Source organism: Palaemon carinicauda, chromosome 24 (assembly GCF_036898095.1).
Source record: "Palaemon carinicauda isolate YSFRI2023 chromosome 24, ASM3689809v2, whole genome shotgun sequence".
Classification (NCBI taxonomy): Eukaryota; Metazoa; Arthropoda; class Malacostraca; order Decapoda; family Palaemonidae; genus Palaemon; species Palaemon carinicauda.
This window is the reverse complement of record NC_090748.1, coordinates 6734355-6755213: the sequence shown is the minus strand read 5'-3', so window position 1 is coordinate 6755213 and position 20859 is coordinate 6734355. Positions and strand designations below refer to the sequence as shown.

At 43.9% G+C, this 20859-nt stretch overlaps 1 protein-coding gene across 1 annotated transcript in view; it reads left to right on the top strand.

Moving 5' to 3' along the window:
* Positions 1 to 344: 344 nt before the first annotated feature.
* The window catches only part of LOC137618058 (phytanoyl-CoA dioxygenase, peroxisomal-like), a 67774-nt gene continuing 47259 nt past the window's right edge, over positions 345 to 20859 (top strand). The window contains exon 1 of the mRNA XM_068348020.1: positions 345 to 433. The gene's annotated coding sequence lies outside the window, so the exon portion shown is untranslated. The remainder of the gene's footprint in view (positions 434 to 20859) is intronic.

The window sequence follows — 20859 nt, the reverse complement described above, 5'->3', positions numbered from 1 at the left end:
AGATGGTTAACAAGCGTATGTATGTTGTAAAATCCTAGCATGAAGCTGGTTATATACATAAATAGGGTAATGCATATGAAAGAATTTAAAAAGTCCAAACTGATCACAATGGGTGTCAAAACTGATAATTAGCAGATATTAGTCCAACTGACTTCAAGGTAAAATGGGATAATATTAAAGATTAAGATTTTCATTAGGAATATTATTTTTGGTAAAGTTTTACTGCATTACAGTAATACCTTATTTTTGGTGCAGAATAAGCTTAATTACAGTAATATGTAACAAAAACACTAAAGTTCATTGATATATGTACAATTATAAGAAGTTTTGCATTTATCAATGAAGTGCTAGAGTGGCCGCAAGCTTACATTGCGCACGGAATAGGAATTACTCGAGATCAGCTGACAACAACAGTAAACTAAGTTTTGATATGGTAAATCTAGTAATGGTTGATTATGATACTTTGATAACTGCCATTTTTTTGGCTCTAGTGAATATTATTATGAAATTACAGGAATGCATTTTAAATTGTGTCACCATCCGTAACCTGACCTTATTTACGCAATGGGCTACCCCTTCAACTTGACCTTGATTTCATTATAGAATGGTGCAATAGTAGCAATGACGTTGGAACTCGCTAAATTAAATAGATCTTGGCAAATACACTATTTTTAATCACATATGTTACTGGCGGAAACCTCAATTAACGAAGTTATAGATTTTAATATAAGAAAAAATTTTGTTTTGTCATCATAGCATAGGCCACAGGACCCTCCTTCCACTCGATAGTTCAGAAAAAACTTAGGTTGGAGCCTTTGTACATCAGTGGCCAGTTCCTCCCATTTGGATTAAAAATTGACATCAACTAACCTAAACCCTATCTCGTAACCTAAACTGCAAACCTTGTCCTTACCTACTTACCTAACAGTGGGGCTAACGTCGTCCTGCGAACCCCCCTACGCTGCCGTATTTCAAGTCAGGCGTAATCTTATATACTGTACAGGTGGCTGCTATCATACATACACCCCATTCATTTTAATTACCGGTATATCTTAGTTCAGTTATACAAACTCAACAAAGGGTTGAGTTGTAGCTTCGCGCTCCAGCCTCCAGCCTCTGTTTGAATCTTGACTTGGCTTTCATTTCCCATTATCAAACTAACTACTGTATATCAAACACTAGTTTTCAATATTAAACTTAGCCGGTGATCATATAGCTGTCAGCTCTGCTGCCCGACAGAAAAACCTAAGGACAAAATACGCCAGCGATCGCTATACAGGTGGGGGTGTACATCAACAGCGCCATCTGTCGAGCAGGTACTCAAGTACTCCATGTCAACACAGAATCAATTTTCTCTCTGTCGTGCCACTGGCAAGACCTACTAAATACGCTGTTACTAACTGGATTTGTTTTCACAACTATTTGGTGAAGTACACTATTCTAGTTTTGAGCTTTCGCTATGCAGGGGTTTTATCTTCATCTCAAAACTTGAACTCGTTTTGGATAGATTTAATTATGGTGACAAAGAGAGTATGGACTCTCTTTCACTTTTAAATGGCCGACCCTTCCCTTAGACGGAAGTGTGTTTAGGTTTTTAGTAATTTTGCTTAACACGTTATAGATCTATATATTTTATATCTCTCCGCCTTTATTAGGCCTCTTCGATTAACTTTCCATTTATTATAAACATATAAAAATAAATTTTTATGTTTTGTTTATATGCGACCTTTCCTGATAGTAGGCGGTCCTAACTTGGAACCGAAGTTAATCAACGTTGAGCCCGTTATATCGTATTTAGCCTTTAAAGAATTTAAAACTTTTTAAATTTAATGTTTTATGAAAGATTTTCTTTGATAGTCTTCGTACTGTTTTCAAAGATGAACTAACGTTTAGTTTTTTTAGACTACGCAGTTGTTGACGTTCAGGACGTTCAACATGCGCTCTATCGTTACGATAGAGAGAGAGTGTATCACGGTTTCACTTTGCAGTAAGAGTAAATCGATTCTGACGTTTCGTTCATTCTTTCTTAGCTTAAATGGTTTAAATTCTAAATTAAAGGAACTTTTTATTTGGAAAACCTTTCAGTTTTTTCCTTTAGCCAAATAACATGTTTTTTTTTGACAATATATAATTGGGCTCTTCTCTCAGGTGCAAAATCAAGAGAGAAAGAGAGAGAGAGATAGAGACGGAGGGAGAGAGAGGAGAAAAAACGTTACGTTCAAGCGGGTAACGTTGTTCTCGTTTTACTCTCCTCCCTAGTCGCTGTACGGGGAAGAAGGTAAAACGTTTCTAGGGTTTTATTCTTGTCCCCAGGCTATGTGCGGTGAGAGATTGTAAACGTAGTTTATTTGAACTAGTGTTTAGTCTCTTTCCCAGCCACTGAATTCTTTATCTTTATATATGTTTTCTGTTTTTGCTAGTATTAATGAGCTGCATTATACGACTGTTTTCGCAATTACTACCTTTTAATGAAGGGTAGAATTGCGTGTTTCAGGTAGAAATCAGTAAAAGTTTCGATTTCAGTGAAATAAGTGCAAAACAGAAAATCGAAGTGATAAAGTGATATGCGCAAAGTGTTACAGTGTTGTGTCCGAGGGTTCGTCTGTTCGTGCCTGTCGTTCACCTAGTCCGGGACCTCTTGCAAGCTCCCAAGCCCAGGGGAGAAGTAATGTCGAACGACTTATGGGTTCGTCAAGCCTTGATCAACGAACAGACGTTTCCCTCCGTGGTTTCGGGCGTATCTACCCAAGATCGCCCCACCCACACAAAGACGAGAGAGCCCATTTACTTCTCGTCTGCGGAAGAGGTTTCTCGTAAGAAACCATGGACCAAGGTCTCGCAGCTTATTAAGCGCAAGTCGGTCCCTTCCGCGCAAGTCCAACGGCCCAGTTGTAGCCACTGGGTCAGTTCGGATTCGCTGCAGTCTTCCGACGACTGCTCACCTCCTAAGAGAGGCAAAGTGGTACCGCAACAGGCAGTAACTCCGTCTGTTGCTGCACCCGCTGTTTTAGACCCTCAGTCACAACGGACAGTAACTCCGTCTGTTGCCGCACCCGCTTTTGTAGACCCTAAGTGGTCTTTGCTGCAGTCTATGCAGACTCAGTTAGCTGCTGTTATGCAGGAGTTTCGTGCGGAGAAGGTTGACGCTGCACACGTTAGCCTACAACCTGCCACGGTTGTGCGCCCAGCAGACGCTGAGGCTGCCTGCTCCCACACTCCAGCTGTGAGAGCTCCTCCACCCATGCGCAGTCGACCCTGCCAGACGCATGCTGACGTTCACAGACGCACGGAACCCTCCGTTGCCGTTCGTGAGCTACCACAACAACAGGAGGGTGGAGTTAAGCTGCCGTGTTTTGACGCGGTGCGTCAACCTCCGCATTCTAGAGTTGGTTTGACTGCTCAGTATAGACAGTCAAAGCAGTCTCGAGTGAACACTGTATGTCCTCACGCACCTGTTGTGGTTGACAGTTCAGTTGTTGACAGTTCACAGACTGCCAAGCAGTTACATGACGTTGCCTTCTGGTCTGCTACTAATGCACCAGTGCTGTATGTCCTCACGCACCTGTTGTGGTTGACAGTTCAGTTTTTGACAGTTCACAGACTGTCAAGCAGTTACATAACGTTGCCTTCTGGTCTGCTGCTAATGCACCAGTGAGACCCTCACTGAGATAACCTAGCTTTTCTCGGACAAGGTTCCTGTAGATGAGAAAGTGCTGTTCTCCCTCCTACTGATATTCCTTTGAGGACTCTGTCATTTGGAGAGGAGCCTTAAGCTGCTTAGCCTCCTATGGACTTTAATTAAATCATGATGATTTTTTAAGGATCTTCGTCCGGATCTTGTAAATGCTGCTCCTCGTTCGCCTAACGTCAGAACTTACACTAGGCCTAGCTACTTCGAAGCCGTTGTTGTTAAGCTAGTGCTCTCTCGCTCTCCTAGAGAGCGTTACTTTGGCTAGGCGACTGGTTTTTGCACCAGGAGGAGTTTTAGGGATACAGCCTTTGATTTCCCTTCTTTTAAACTGGCTTATAGAGCGAGAGTCTGATAGGACACGAGAGAAGTTCTCGGCTTGGAAGTTCATGCCTCTGCCCAAATAGACTTCTCAATTCTGGTAGACTCGCCCTGGCGCCTAGCCAGGAGACGCTCCAAGTTGTTTACAGGTCAACTTCTCAACTGTTGTCGAGCCTTTGAAGTTTTGCTGTACTATTATGTCACACATAACAAGGCTTCCAGGGATGGTAAATGGTTCCGCCTCAGTCGCTAACCCCGTCTGTTGCCACACCTGCTCCCGTAGACCCTTAATGGGCTTTGCTGCAAGACATGCAGTCCAAGCTTGTGTCCTTGATAGAGGACTTAAATGCGGAGAAGAACCTTCTGGCCAACAACCTTCCAACCGGTTGGTTGTGCGCCCTGTTACGCTGAGGTATCCTACTCGCGTCTGCCAGTTGAGGTGGTTCCTCCACTGATGCAACCCAGTGTGGGTTGCCAGTCGCACGTTGTCGTTAAGCGACGCTCGGAGGTGGTTGTTGACGTTCAGTGTGTCACTAGGTAGACGTTCAACAACCAGCAGAGGTGACTTGTTGTGACGCAGTGCGTCAACCTCAGCAACCTGGTAGGGTGTTGACTGCACAACCCAGCAGTCTAGACAGTTTCGGGTTGACGCTGTACTTCCTCGCGCTCCCATGGTTGTTGACAGTTCACAGACTGTGCAGCAGTGCCATGATATTGCGTCCGGCTCCGTCACGCCTCCACCAGTGCGACCGGATTCAGCGAGTCAGACGTTGCCCACTCCGTTGCCGTTTCCTCATCAGTTTCGGATGAGGAACCCTCTGATGAGGACGTTGCTGAACAAGACGATCAGCCCCCAGCCCTGCTATCCATCCAGAAGATGCTGAAGAAGGAACGCTGCCCAGTCAGGCTGTGGATGAGTCTGGTAGGGACACTGTCATCCGTGGATCAATTTGTGTCACTAGGAAGAATACACCTCCGTCCTCTTCTATACCATCTAGCTTTTCACTGGAAAAAGGACAAGACGCTAGAAGCGGTCTCGATCCCGGTTTCCGGAAAGTTAAAGTCTTGTCTGACTTGGTGAAAGGACTATTTTTCAATATTAATCTTACCCGATAATCATGTAGCTGTCAACTCTGTTGCCGACAGAAATCTACGGTCGGGATACGCCAGCGATCGCTATACAGGTGGGGGTGAACACCACAGCGCCATCTGTGGTCAGGTACTCCAGTACTTCTTGTCAACACCACCTCAATTTTTCCTCTGTCGTGCCTCCGGCTAGACCTACATGGATACGCTGTTGATTCTGGAGTTATTGCTCACGATTTGGTGATGTATTTGCTCTAGAGTTTAGCCTTCGCTATTCAGGAAGCTATATCATTAGCTTAGCAAGTTTTTGGAATTAATTTGATTTAATTTTGGTACGAAGAGAGTATGAACTCTCTTTCACTTTTAAATGGCCGACCCTTCCCTTAGACGGAAGTGTTGGTGTCGAAGAGGGTATAGACTCTCTTAATTTTGCTTAACAAAGTTATAGATTTATTTTATATCTCTCCGCCTTTTATAGGCCTCTTTGATTAACTTCCTTTTATTATAAACTTATTAAAATTAATTATTATATTTGTTTATATTCGACCTTTCCTAATAGTAGGCGGTCTTTTCTTGGAACCGAAGTTAATTAACATTGAGCCCGTCATTTCGTTTTTACCTGTTAACATATTATGCTATTTTAATGTTTTTGAAAGAATTTCTTTGATAGTCTTGTACTGTTTTCAAAGTTGAACTAACGTTTTGTTTTGTCTCTGCAGTTGTTGACGTTCAGAACGTTCAACTTGCGCTCTATCGTTACGATAGAGAGAGAGTCTATCACGGTGTCACGTTGCAGTAAGAGTAAACCGATTCTAGCGTTTTGTTCATTCTTTCTTAGCTTAAATGGTTTTAATTCTAATAAAGGAACTTTTTATTTGGGAAATCTTTCAGTTTTTTTTTTTCCTTTAACAATAATATGTTTTAACGATATATATAATTGGGCTCTTCTCTCAGGTGCTAAGTCTTGAGAGAGAGAGAGAGAGATAGAGACGGAGGGAGAGAGAGGAGGATAAACGTTTCGTTCAAGCGGGTAACGTTGTTATCGTTTTTGCTCTTCTCCCTAGTCTCTTTAGGGGAAGAAGGTAAACGTTTCTAGAGTTTTATTCTTGTTCTCAGGCTTTATGCGGTGAGAGATTTTAAACGTAGTTTATTTGATCTAGTGTTTAGTCTCTTTTCCAGCCACTGAATTATTTATCTTTCATTATGTTTTTCTGTTACATTGTAATACTGTTTTCGCAATTACTAACTTTTAATGAAGGATAGAATTGCGTGTTTCAGGTACAAACCACTTAAAGTTTCGAGTTCAGTGAAATAAGTGCAAACAGAAAATCAAAAGTGATAAAGTGATAAGCGCAAAGTGTTACAGTGTTGCATTCGAGGGTTCGTCTGTTCGTGCCAGTTGTTCGCCTAGTCTGGGACCTCTTACAAGCTCCCAAGCCCAGGGGAGAAGTAATGTCGAAGGACTTATGGGTTCAGCAGGCCTTGATCGACGAACAGACGTTTCCCTCCGTGGTTTCGGGTGTTACCAACTCACGTAGCCGACGTGATCACCCCACCCACACAAAGACGAGAGAGCCCTTTTATTCCTCGTCTGCGGAAGAGGTTTCTCGCAGAAACCATGGACCAAATCTTGCAGCTTTTAAGTGCAAGTCGGTCCCTTCCGCGCAAGTCCAACTCCTAGGTGGTGCCATTAGCACTGGGTCAGTTCGGACTTGCTGCAGTACGACAACTGCACACCTCCCAGAGAGGCAAGGTGGTATCGCAACAGACAGTAACTCCGTCTGTTGCCGCACCAGCTGTTTTAGACCCTCAGTTTCAACGGACAGTAGCTCCGTTTGTTGTTGTCTTTCTTAAACTCTAGTGGTCTATGCTGCTGACAATGCAGTCTCAGCTTGCGGTGTTGATGCAGGAGTTTCAGGCAGAGAAGGTTAGCACACCTCCTCCTGCGAGCGCTCATGAGGCAGCCGCCTCAACTCCACCTCTGCGCAGTCCACCCTGCCAGACGTATGATGTTGAGGTTCCTCAACCTACCTCCACGCGTGAGCTGCCGCATTGGGAGTTGCCAGATACCAGCGCTGTGCAGCAACCTCCACTTTCCTTGAGGCAGGAGCCTCTTGCTATGCGGCAACCTCCTCAACACTTGAGGCAGGAGCCTTATGCTTTGCAGCAACCTCCTCTACCCTTGAGGCAGGAGCTTCATGTGTTGCGACAACCTCCTCCATCCTCGAGGCAGCAACCTCTTGCGTTGCGGCAACCTCCACCATCCTTGAGGCAGCAACCTCAACTCTTGCGGCAGCCACCTCCACTCTTGAGGCAAGAACCTCAACTCTTGAGGCAAGAGCCTCAACTCTTGAGGAACCTCATGCTATGAGGCAGCCGCCTCAACGCATGCAGCAACCGCATTCTTCACAGCATGAGCCTCTCTCTGCGCAGCTACCTCCTCAACCCTTGAGGCAGACGCAACTCTTGAGGCAGGAACCTCACAGGAGCCTCATGCTATGCGGCATCCTCCTCAAACCATGAGGCAGGAGCCTCATGCTATGCGGCATCCTCCTCAACCCATGAGGCAGGAGCCTCATGCTATGCGACATCCTCCTCTACCCATGAGGCAGCCTCATGCTATGCGGCATCCTCCTCAACCCATGAGGCAGGAGCCTCATGCTATGCGGCATCCTCCTCAACCCATGAGGCAGGAGTCTCATGCTATGAGGAGCCCCATGCTATGCGGCATCCTCCTCAAACCATGAGGCAGGAGCCTCATGCTATGCGGCAACCGCCTCAACCCATGAGGCAGGAGCCTCATACTATGCGGCATCCTCCTCAACGCATGCGGCATAAGCCTCATCCCTTGCAGCTTGAGCCTCATCCCATGCAGCATGAGTCTCATACCATGCAGCATGAGCCTCATCCCATGCAGCATGAGCCTCATCCCATGCAGCATAAGCCGCACGCCATGCAACATGCTCTGCTTACCTTACAGCATGCTCTACATACAGCATGCTCTGCATACAGCATGCTCTGCATACCTTACCGCATGCTTCTCAGTCACACATCTTTGGTTGTTGCCAACTCACTAGACTGTCAAGCAGTTTCATAACGTTGCCTTCTAGTCTGCTGCTTTTGCACCAGTGAAACCCTCACTGAGAGAACTTAGCTTTTCTCGGATATGGTTCCTGTAAATGAGAAAGTACTATTCTCCCTCCTTCTGATTTTCCCTTGAGGACTCTGTCATTTGGAGAGGAGCCTTTAGCTGCTTAGCCTCCTATGGACTTTTATTTAAGCATAGCATGCTTCCAGGGAGGGTAATGGTTCCACTTCAGTCGCTAACCCCGTCTGTTACCACACCTGCTCCCATAGACCTTGAGCTGTGTTGCAAGACATGCAGTCCAAGCTTAGTCCTTGTTAGAGGATTTTTTGTTTACGGAGTCAGTGTGTCACTGGGAAGACGTTCAACAACCAGCAGAAGTGACTTGTTGTGACGCAGTGCGGCAACCTCAGCAACCCGATAAGGAGTTGTCTGTACGACCCAGACAGTCTAGACAGCTTCGGGTTGTCACTGTACTTCCTCGCTTCCCCATGGTTGACAGTTCACAGACTGTGCAGCAGTACCATGATCTTGTGTCCGGCTCCGTCAGACGACTAGCTTTTAAGAGCTCCCACAAGTCGTCGCTGTCTGGAGATTCTCAGATGGACTATGGATCTGACCAAGGAACTGGGCCGCCTGGTCAATTTTGAGGAGTCCCAGCTCGTCCCATCCCAGACCATTGTCTACCTGGGTATGGATCTTCAGAGTCGAGCTTTTCGGGCTTTTCCGTCGGCCCCAAAGATATACTAAGCCCTAGATTGCATCCAGAGCATGCTGAGAAGGAACCGATGCTCAGTCAGGTAGTGGATGAGTCTAACAGGGACACTTTCATCGCTGGCCCTGTTCATCGAGTTAGGGAGACCCCACCTCCCCCCCTTCAGTATCATCTAGCGGCTCACTGGATAAAGGACATGACGCTAGAGACGATCTCAGTTCCTGTTTCCGAAGAGAGGAGGTCTACTCTCACGTGGTGAAAGAACAGCTTTCTTCTCAAGGAAGTCTACCTTTGGCTGTTCAGAAACCCGACCGCCGTCTCTTCTCTGACGCATCAGACACGGGCTGGGGTGCGACTTTGGACGGACAGGAATGCTCGGGAACATGGAATCAGGAGCTAAGAACACTTCACATCTATTGCAAGGAGCTGTTGGCGGTTCATCTGGCCTTGATAAACTTCAAGTCCCTCCAGCTTAACAAGGTGGTGGAGGTGGACTCTGACAACACCACAGCCTTGGCTTACATCTCCAAGCAGGGAGGGACTCATTCGTGGAAGTTGTTCTAGATCGCAAGGGACCTCCTCATCTGGTTAAAAGATCGAAAGCTCACGCTGGTAACGAGGTTCATTCAGGGCGATATGAATGTCATGGCAGATCGCCTTAGCCGGAAGGGTCAGGTCATCCCCACAGAGTGGACCCTTCACAAGAATGTTTGCAGCAGACTTTGGGCCCTGTGGGGTCAGCCAACCATAGATCTGTTCGCTACCTCGATAACCTAGAGGCTCCCGTTGTATTGTTCTCCGATTCCAGACCCAGCAGCAGTTCACGTGGATGATTTTCTGCTGGATTGGTCCCATCTCGACCTGTATGCATTCCCGCCGTTCAAGATTGTCAACAGGGTACTTCAGAAGTTCGCCTCTCGCAAAGGGACACGGCTGACGTTGGTTGGCTCCGCTCTGGCCCGCGAGAGAATGGTTCATAGAGGTACTGCAATGGCTGGTCGACATTTCCAGGACTCTTCCTCTAGGAGTGGACCTTCTACGTCTACCTCACGTAAAGAGGGTACATCCAAACCTCCACGCTCTTCGTCTGACTGCCTTCAGACTTTCGAAAGACTCTCAAGAGCTAGGGGCTTTTCGAAGGAGGCAGCCAGAGCGATTGCCAGAGCAAGGAGGACATCCACTCTCAGAGTCTATCAGTCTAAAGGGGAAGTCTTCCGAAGCTGGTACAAGGCCAATGCAGTTTCCTCATCCAGTACCACTGTAACCCAGATTGCTGACTTCCTGTTACATCTAAGGAACGTAAGATCCCTTTCAGCTCCTACGATTAAGGGTTACAGAAGTATGTTGGCAGCGGTTTTCCGCCACAGAGGCTTGGATCTTTCCACCAACAAAGATCTACAGGACCTCCTTAGGTCTTTTAAGACCTCAAAGGAACGTCGGTTGTCCACTCCAGGCTGGAATCTAGACGTGGTCCTAAGGTTCCTTATGTCATCAAGATTTGAACCTCTCCAATCAGCCTCTTTTAAGGACCTCACATTAAAAACTCTTTTCCTCGTGTGCTTGACAACAGCTAAAAGAGTAAGTGAGATCCACGCCTTCAGCAGGAACATAGTTTTCACATCTGAAACGGCTACATGTTCCTTGCAGCTCGGTTTTTTGCTAAAACGAGCTTCCTTCACGTCCTTGGCCTAAGTCGTTCGAGATCCCAAGCCTGTCCAACTTGGTGGGGGACGAACTGGAGAGAGTACTTTGCCCAGTTAGAGCTCTTAGGTACTATCTAAAAAGGTCATAACCTTTACGAGGACAATCAGAAGCCTTATGGTGTGCTATCAAGAAGCCTTCTCTTCCAAGGTCTAAGAACTCAGTTTCTTACCTATTCAGGCTCCTGATTAGGGAAGCACATTCTCATCTGAAGGAAGAAGACCTTGCTTTGCTGAAGGTAAGGACACATGAAGTGAGAGCTGTGGCTACTTCAGTGGCCCTCAAACAGAACCGTTCTCTGCAGAGTGTTATGGATGCAACCTATTGGAGAAGCAAGTCAGTGTTCGCATCATTCTATCTCAAAGATGTCCAGTCTCTTTACGAGAACTGCTACACCCTGGGACCATTCGTAGCAACGAATGCAGTAGTAGGCGGGGGCTCAGCCACTACATTCCCATAATCCCATAACCTTTTTAACCTTTCTCTTGAATACTTTTTATGGGTTGTACGGTCGGCTAAGAAGCCTTCCACATCCTTTTTGATTTGGTGGGTGGTCAATTCTTTCTTGAGAAGCGCCGAGGTTAAAGGTTGTGATGAGGTCCTTTAGTATGGGTTGCAGCCCTTTATACTTCAGCACCTAAGAGTCGTTCAGCATCCTAAGAGGACCGCTACGCTCAGTAAGAAAGACGTACTTAATAAAGGCAGAGTAATGGTTCAAGTCGTCTTCCTTACCAGGTACTTATTTATTTTATGTTATTTTTGAATAACTAATAAAATAAAATACGGGATACTTAGCTTCTTTGTTAACATGTATGCTGGTCTCCACCCACCACCCTGGGTGTGAATCAGCTACATGATTATCGGGTAAGATTAATATTGAAAAATGTTATTTTCATTAGTAAAATAAATTTTTTAATATACTTACCCGATAATCATGATTTAATTGACCCACCCTTCCTCCCCATAGAGAACCAGTGGACCGAGGAAAAAAATTGAGGTGGTGTTGACAAGAAGTACTGGAGTACCTGACCACAGATGGCGCTGTGGTGTTCACCCCCACCTGTATAGCGATCGCTGGCGTATCCCGACCGTAGATTTCTGTCGGCAACAGAGTTGACAGCTACATGATTATCGGGTAAGTATATTCAAAAATTTATTTTACTAATGAAAATAACATATTAACCTTAGAGAGGGTCTTCCCCTGACTGTTCAGACTACCAACCACGTTCTCTTCTCGGACGCATCGGACGTAGGCTGGGGTGCGACATTAGACGGTAGGGAATGCTCGGGATTATGGAACTCGAGTCAAAGGACAATGCATTTCAACTGCAAGGAGCTACTGGCAGTACGTCTGACCTGGAAAAGCTTCAGGTCTCTCCTTCAAGGCAAAGTGGTGGAGGTGAACTCGGACAACACCACGGCTTTGGCGTACATCTCCAAGCAAGGAGGGACCTACTCTCTGACATTGTACGAGATCGCAAGGGACCTCCTCACCTGGTCAAAAGGTCTAGACATTTCAATAGTAACGAGGTTCATCCAAGGCAACTTGAATGTCATGGCAGATTGTCTCAGTCGGAAGGGACAAATAATTCCAACAGAATGGACCCTCCACAAGGATGTATGCAAGAGACTTTGGGCCACCTGGGGCCAGCCAACCATAGATCTCTTCGCAACCTCGATGACCAAGAGGCTCCCAATATTTTGCTCACCGATCCCGGACCCAGCAGCAGTTCATTTAGATGCCTTTCTACTAGATTGGTCACATCTAGATCTATATGCATTCCCTCCGTTCAAGATTGTCAACAAGGTACTGCAGAAGTTCGCCTCTCACGAAGGGACAAGGTTGACGCTAGTTGCTTCCCTCTGGCCCGCGAGAGAATGGCTCACCGAGGTACTTCGATGGCTAGTAGACGTTCCCAGAACTCTTCCCCTAGGGGTGGACCTTCTGCGTCAGCCACGCGTAAAGAAGGTACACCAAGGCCTCCACGCTCTTCGTCTGACTGCCTTCAGACTATCGAAAGACTCTCGAGAGCTAGAGACTTTTCGAAGGAGGCAGCCAGAGCGATTGCTAGAACAAGGAGAACATCCACCCTTAGAGTCTACCAATCGAAGTGGGAAATCTTCCGAAACTGGTGCAAGTCAGTATCCGTATCCTCGACCAGTACCTCTGTAACTCAAATAGCTGACTTTCTCTTATATCTGAGGAAAGAACGATCTCTTTCAGCTCCCACTATCAAGGGTTACAGAAGCATGTTGGCATCAGTCTTCCGTCACAGAGGCTTAGATCTTTCCAACAATAAAGATCTACAGGACCTCCTTAAGTCTTTTGAGACCACGAAGGAGCGTCGTTTGGTTACACCTGGTTGGAATTTAGACGTGGTACTAAGATTCCTTATGTCAGACAGGTTCGAACCGCAACAATCAGCCTCCCTGAAAGATCTCACCTTAAAGACTCTTTTCCTGATATGCTTAGCCACAGCTAAAAGAGTCAGTGAGATTCATGCCTTCAGCAAGAACATCGGATTCTCATCCGAAACGGCTACATGTTCTACAACTTGGTTTTCTAGCCAAAGACGAGCTGCCTTCTCGGCCTTGACCAATATCGTTCGATATTCCAAACTTATCGCATGGTTGGAAATGAACTAGAAAGAGTCTTATGTCCTGTAAGAGCTCTTGAGTTCTATTTAAAAACCTTTACGAGGCCCGTCTGAAGCTTTATGGTGTTCAGTTAAGAATCCATCTTTGCCTATGTCAAAGAATGCTTTATCCTATTTTATCAGACTGTTATTACGAGAAGCTCATTCCCATCTGAATGAGGAAGATCAAGCTTTGCTGAAGGTAAGGACACACGAAGTTAGAGCTGTCGCAACTTCCGTGGCCTTTAAACAAAATAGATCTCTGCAAAGTATAATCGACGCAACCTATTGGAAAAGCAAATCAGTGTTCGCGTCTTTTTATCTTAAGAATGTCCAGTCTCTTTACGAGAACTGCTACACTCTGGGACCATTCGTAGCAACGAGTGCAGTAGTGGGTGAGGGCTCAACCACTACAATTCCCTAATTCCATAACCTTTTTAATCTTTCTCTTGAAATGTTTTATTATTGTTTTTGGGTTGTCCGGAAGGCTAAGAAGCCTTTCGCATCCTACTTGATTTGGCGGGTGGTCAAAGTCATTTCTTGAGAAGCGCCTAGATTAGAGGTTTTGATGAGGTCCTTTAGTATGGGTTGCAACCCTTCATACTTCAGCTCCTAGGAGTCGCTCAGCATCCTATGAGGATCGCGAGGCTCAGTAAGGAAGACGTACTTAAAAAGGCAGAGTAATTGTTCAAGTCGACTTCCTTACCAGGTACTTATTGATTTTATGTTTGTTATTTTGAATAACTGCTAAAATGAAATACAAAATACTTAGCTCTTAATGTAACACATAATGCTGGTCTCTACCCACCCCCCTGGGTGTGAATCAGCTATATGATCACCGGCTAAGTTTAATATTGAAAAATGTTATTTTCATTAGTAAAATAAATTTTTGAATATACTTACCCGGTGATCATAAATTAAAGGACCCTCCCTTCCTCCCCAATAGAGACCCAGTGGGCAGAGGAGAAAATTGGTTCTGTGTTGACATGGAGTACTTGAGTACCTGCTCGACAGATGGCGCTGTTGATGTACACCCCCACCTGTATAGCGATCGCTGGCGTATTTTGTCCTTAGGTTTTTCTGTCGGGCAGCAGAGCTGACAGCTATATGATCACCGGGTAAGTATATTCAAAAATTTATTTTACTAATGAAAATAACATTTTCTACCCTAACCTTTCATTATTAACATGATACTCCAAAATCAAACCATTGTTAACTAGTCTTGGGTAGTGCCATAGCCTCTGTACCATGGTCTTCCACTGTCTGAGGTTACAAGTTCTGTCATTTGAGAATACACTCGAGCACACTATTCAGTTTCCTTATTTCCTCACTGGGCTATTTTTCCTGTTGGAGCCCCTTGGGCTTATAGGATCCTGCTTTTTCAACTACAGTAGGGTTGTCGCTTAGATGATGATGATGATAATAATAATACACAAGTTTTTAACTGGCCGCTGATGTACAAAGGCTCCAAATGAATGAAATATCGCAAAAATACTATTCTACGGCGCTAAAGGAAGAAGCGAAACTTGTTCCGTTTGCCGGAACATAGGATCAATGAGAATGTTATATCGCAAGGAAAGCTAGCTATGACTGAGCAGAAAGCTATTGAACTTGGTGATAAGTCAGATGAATCAAATAATGCAAAAATACTAACCCATGGGCTAGCACTCGTAGCAAATCATTTTCCACTGGCCAGGACATAAGAATAATAAGATAATGTTTATCTGCGAACGAAGCGAGCTACGGCAGAACAAAAGCCAATAAATGATTAGTATTAATTTGGCGTACCAACATACAGTACAGACAAATACGCACAATTAAGTAAGGAGGTGATTGTAGTATGATGAACACAGCTAGGAATGACTCCGTAGAAAATGGAATTGAAAAATCACGTTTACTAAGCGTCCAGATAGTCTTGGCAAACAAAAGCTAAAGTATTTTGATCATGTTGCATTACGTAGTATTACTGTAATAAGGGCCTATGAATTTAGTTGAATAGACTTATCGACTAATTTGTACTTGTATGTGTACAAGTATTTTACAGTAGTTTGCTGTAGTGGAATTTACCTTCGTTGAATATGTCATCGGGAAATTTTCCAAGTGGAGTTTACCGAAGTGGAATTTTCCTTCGTGGAATTTACCGGTCACCATTCGAAAGAAATGGAAATTCTTACAAAAGTGACTTTTCACCATGGTTACGACTTAACGGAACACTTATTTGTATTTAAAAAAAGTTTGTTCATAGTGTATTACTTAAAGTCCCCTAAAGTTCACTAGGTCCATATAGAGAAATTTTGAGTTTTCTTATTAACTACTTGTTCCTACATGAATACAAACCTTTGTCCTTTATTATGAGAATTAATTCAATTCATCTGAAAATTAATTCAATTCATCTGAAACTCGGCACTTAAAAACTTATAACGAGTTAGCGGGCAGTGGTGGGGAATCCCCACCCTTTATGCTGGTACACTGAACAGTCACTGTGCCATCTCTTCAAAATTGGCTTTAGAATTTTCTTTCTTTAATTTCCTGACACTTGTTCCCATTGACGACTGCACTACGCCTTTGGACTTAATCTCTCGAAGGAGAGAAATCTTCAGTATTTTATGGCATTGTCATTGTGTCAGACCTCAAGCGGCCAGCTAAAATTCTGCCCTTGAGTCGGGCTTCCCTGATTGTCTTACCCCCTACAAGTTCAGAAAGGAGATGGTATTGACAATAACAAGTTCTCCTTCCCGAAAGGAAGATCGTAGGCCGTCTGTTTATTGCACACATATGAACAATATGAGTCTAAGCATGCAGGGGGTTTGGACTCTTGAATCACCGTTTACTGATGAATACACTGCTTCACACACACAACCTCCTCTGACTAGATTGGAACCTGCCTTGCCAGACCTTGTCTGTGCTTAGAGTGCACTCCTGATATATACACAAAATAACCTGCTATTACACAAACCTGCTTAACATTACTGAGCCTGTAGTGCACACAGTGACAGAGCTTCACAAGATCCCATGGATTCACACGTGCCTCTCCTTACCTTTAGTGTCCTCTCACCATGGGGAGATGTTTTCTTACGTCTTCAACATATAATCACAATTGCGCATGTACGTTCGATGATTGCAAAGCTAGCAATGATGACAGAAGTGCTAATTTGAAGCACTTGCTTTCCCAGATGGACAAAGGATGGGTGATGAACAAGTGCAGCAGGTTGGAACTTCCACATGCATTCAGCCTAGATTATGTCGCTTACTGATTAGAGGGAAACTACTTCTTTACGAGTGTTTGTTCGTACCTCTTAAGTTCCCTCGGTCTAGACACGTAGTCAGCTAACTTGTACACACTGCTGGTTGGAAGAAAACAGAGCTGCTGCCTTTCCTTTTCTTGTATTGTACGATTAGTCCTTTTAAAACCAATTTGTTGTTGTTTCATTTAAGTAATTCCTACCAGTTACCTCCCTGTAGGAGAGACAATGTTGGTCAATCCTTCACTGAGGATGAAGATAGAAACTACGAGATTGTGTGCTACTTACTTTTTCCTTAGGTGTTCATGATTGCAATCTTGTAGGGGAACGCCACCACACCTCGCGATCATGTACCTGTTGGTGATTGCACACTGCTACTGGAGCGCCAGCTCACCTGTTCACGCTCCAATGAGAGCAATACTAGACATGCTACTGCCCCTGCTAGGTATGGTAATCGAATAAGAACACAAGATGTAATACGATTCCTCACCAAGGAGGAGCCACCTCTCCTGGGGTGAAGTTGCAGCAAGCAGACGGTCCAGATTGTACTGAGTTCAAGGAAGCAGAGTCCTTTGTACAGGTCCTGTACCTGATCAGGAGGGTTAATGACCTTGGCAGAGCCCCTAGATTGCCAATTAAAGTCAGGAAAGTGTCAATAGACAGACTGTACTGTGCTCCCCAGTGTTCAAGACAATGGCTAGAACTTCCCCTGTCAGAGCTTGTTAAGCAGGCATTTGACAAGGTTGATATGCAGATATCAGCTCAGAAAGATTCCCTGAAAGCAGGCTGATCATCTACGATACTGTCACCAACTTTATAGAGGTAGAGAAGCTATTACATGACACAGAACTCTTATTCCTCTCCTCTGCCTCTGGACCCGGCAGTCTCTACCCTAGCCCCATCCTTTTTTGCTGAAAAACTAGCTGCTCAACACATTACATTCATGACTTTGGAGGCCTGTAACATGGAAGCCGCAGCCTCCTGTTTGGACCACTGGGCAGATACTGTGGGATCCTTGGCGTCGAACTCAGATATCTCCGCTGCAGAGAAGAGGAGGCAGTTCACAGACCTCACAAAAGCTGTGGAATTTTTGGTTCACCAGGCAGCTAACCACTGGCCCAACTGGATTTTAAAGAAACTAGATGTGATCTCCTCTAAGTTCCTGAGGTAAGTAGACGAGAGAGAGGTACTGAACCTCAGAAATTCCTTGCGTAAGGGTTCTTGTCTCTTCCGCCTAGAACAGGGAGAACTGATGGCGGATGGAAAATTTAATCAGGATTTGCTTCTCCATCAGGTAGTGTCTTTGAGGATCCCTCGACCTGCCTTCCACTTCCAATACCCATACTAGCCCATCTGCTCTGTCTCCTCCATCTAAGCAAGCTTCCAGATCAGCCCTAGACTGAAGACAAGCAGACATGACTGTAGAACCAGACTATGGGAGTCTCGAAAGCCCTCTTATTCTAGTCGGCCATTTTTCCATTAAAGGGGGCAGAACTAAAATTACAGAGGAAAAGGTAGGTGAGGCCCTCGATCACAATAGGCCCGGCAATTACCCCACTTAACCACCTCCAGTATGGGGGTTCCTGGCAGAGAAATGGAGGAGCAGAGCAGTGGACGGGGGACGTATTTTGATTTGGATACTGATTCCTGTTCACCAGCTCTCCCCATCCCCTCATTTCATCTCTGATGATGTGATCTTACTATTGACCAGTCATAGATTCAGCTTTTTTTTTTGTCAAAAAGGCCTAAGGAGACTGAAGACCAATATATAGATCTTTCAGCCCTGAATGAGTTCAGCCATTGGAAAAGCCCAACACAGACATGACTGTATTATTTCACATGATCTCAAGGACGCTTATTTACAGATCCCCAGAAATCGTTTTTCAGTAAAGTATGTATGCTTTGTCCTAGGGAGCAAAGACTTTCAATTCAAATTGCTTTGCATTGGGTTGCCCACGGCTCCCAAGGTATTCACTCTGGGGTTCACGTTGGTATCAGCATGACCCCATGCCAACAGATTTTGTCTGATCCAGTACTAAGACTTCTGGCAATTACTGGCAGACTTAGATTCCCAACTTTGTCATCATCGGGACAGGCTCCCTTTGTTTTGTTGTTATCTGGAGATCTTTATAAAACTAGAGTTGTCCAGGCTTCCACTCAAGCAAAGAACGATATATGTACTTGGGCATAGACATAGACACAGTAATAGATAGTTACTCCATCCCAAGACAGGGAAACCCAATACAGTACATGAAAGTGGCTCATCCCTTCCTTTATCAGGTACAGTTACCAGCACAACAATGGCTACAGCTACTAGGCCACCTGACCTTTCTAGAGAAATTTGTTCCTCACTCACGGTTGCCTCTATCTACGATCTTACAATGGTGTTTAGAAAGACACTGGTCGCAGACCACAGATTCCCCTTGAGACCTGGAACCAATCGAGTAAGTAACCAGATCTTACCTACTTGTTGGCGGTTTCTTTAACCCATCAATTGCCAATTTTATTTTCAATAATTTCAGTTAGAATGCATAAAATTGGTGTCGGTGAATATGAAAAGCATACCAATTTGTTATTTAAACTATAACTAAGTAAGTTATAGACATTTTTCTAAAAAGTCACAAATGGGTATCATGGTACAAAGAGGATATAAAATTCTTCAATCTATCGTTATTCATTTATTGAAGAACATGTGTTACAAGAATGCCAAATAACAGGTTAAAACAAAAATATAAAATGTTTATTTCTTTCAAAATAAGCAAAGTTGATGATTTTATGTTTAACTACTATACATCACTTAATGATTCCATTCAGGAAAACAGTTTACATGGAGTCCAAACATCAAATCTACTGCACTGTTTTCCAATGTTCACTTTGCAGACAGTAAATTTCCTCTGTTTGCTCATCTTAGTTCATTCCAAATGATGGCCTGTGTTGCTTTTTCTGATCTCTTCAGGTACACACTTCTTTGCTTGCTTTCTAAGTGATGGTCGACCAGATATCCTTGAACAGACAATGATGAAGTGCATACAGCTCTTCACTATTTTTCCTTGAAATTTTAAGAGATGAATTTTTTCATTTTCCATGCAATACAAGATGTGAGCATATACAACAGTCATGTCAATAATATAGGTGAAAATTGGAAAGTACCATTTCTTACCTCATATCTTTATCTGATACTCATTGATCAGCCAGTCCATTTTATCAAATCACCCATACTGGTGTTGTATTCAGCTATGCATTTTGGTTGTTTGACAGTACAGTAACTTGTATTTTTTTCTGTTTGCTCCACCTTTTCACCTTCTGAGTGGGCTGGGATTCTCGATAATTAGACAGTAGGTTTACAGTAATCATAAAACCCTCTCACTTGCTTGTTTCAATGATTCATCAGTTTGTAGAGGGCCTTTATTGGTGTAGTCGACTCTAACAGTACCTGAAGCTGAAACATTTTTTTTCTGTCAACATCTTCATGAGTTGAAACCTTGTTAAATAAATATCAAAATAAAAAAATGTGGTTGCTCGGTGACGTAACTTTTGAAACTTTGTTCAAAACCCCTGAAGCTGTTCAAACCCCTGAAGTCCTAGTCCATTTACTTCTGAGTGTTGTTCTTGTTTTCCTTCATAGAGGTCAAAGTTGAAACAGTAGCCTGTAGAAGAACAAAAAATTGGCCAGTTTTTATAACCAAAGTGATTGGGCTTTCCTCTTGTGAATTGTTTCATAAAGTGGTGACCATAGTGTTGAATCATTTGTTCATCAATACTCAGCATTTTTTAAAGTATTCCAGTTTTTTAAAACTTCTCATTCTTGAGCTCAATAACATGAGCAATCTTGAATGATCTTTGGGGTTTGTTACTGCGTAAGGTAGAGTTGTCATTGAAATGAAGGTACTTCTTTATCTCAAGGTATCTATTCTTGCTAAAACCTTTTCTAACAAATCCGTCATCTATATCTTCATCTTCACACCAGTTCAGTTTTTCTTGAGGCACGCTCCTATAGCTAGTGTATAAGAAGAATCCTATTATTTTCCGCAGACAATCATCAAAAAACAGAAAATTATGTCAATTTTTTTGACTGGCATAGCTCACACTTTGCTGCGCAATGTGCTTCATGATATCTCCATCAAACAATGCTTCAAACATTTCAACTGGAGTTTTATCTTGAAATTCATTTTTATATCGCTAGTTCTCTCATTTATTTCGGTTTCATCTCCCGTCACCATAAAAGTCTTCACTTTCTTTTATCCAGGTAGAATCTTATTTTTTTTTTTTCTATTTGAAGCATCAGAAGATATTGGTAGAGCTTCCTCGCCTGCTTCATCATTTCCATGATGATGTATTTCTATCAGACCCGGTACTGCAGTGTCATTCTGCTCAATCATATTATC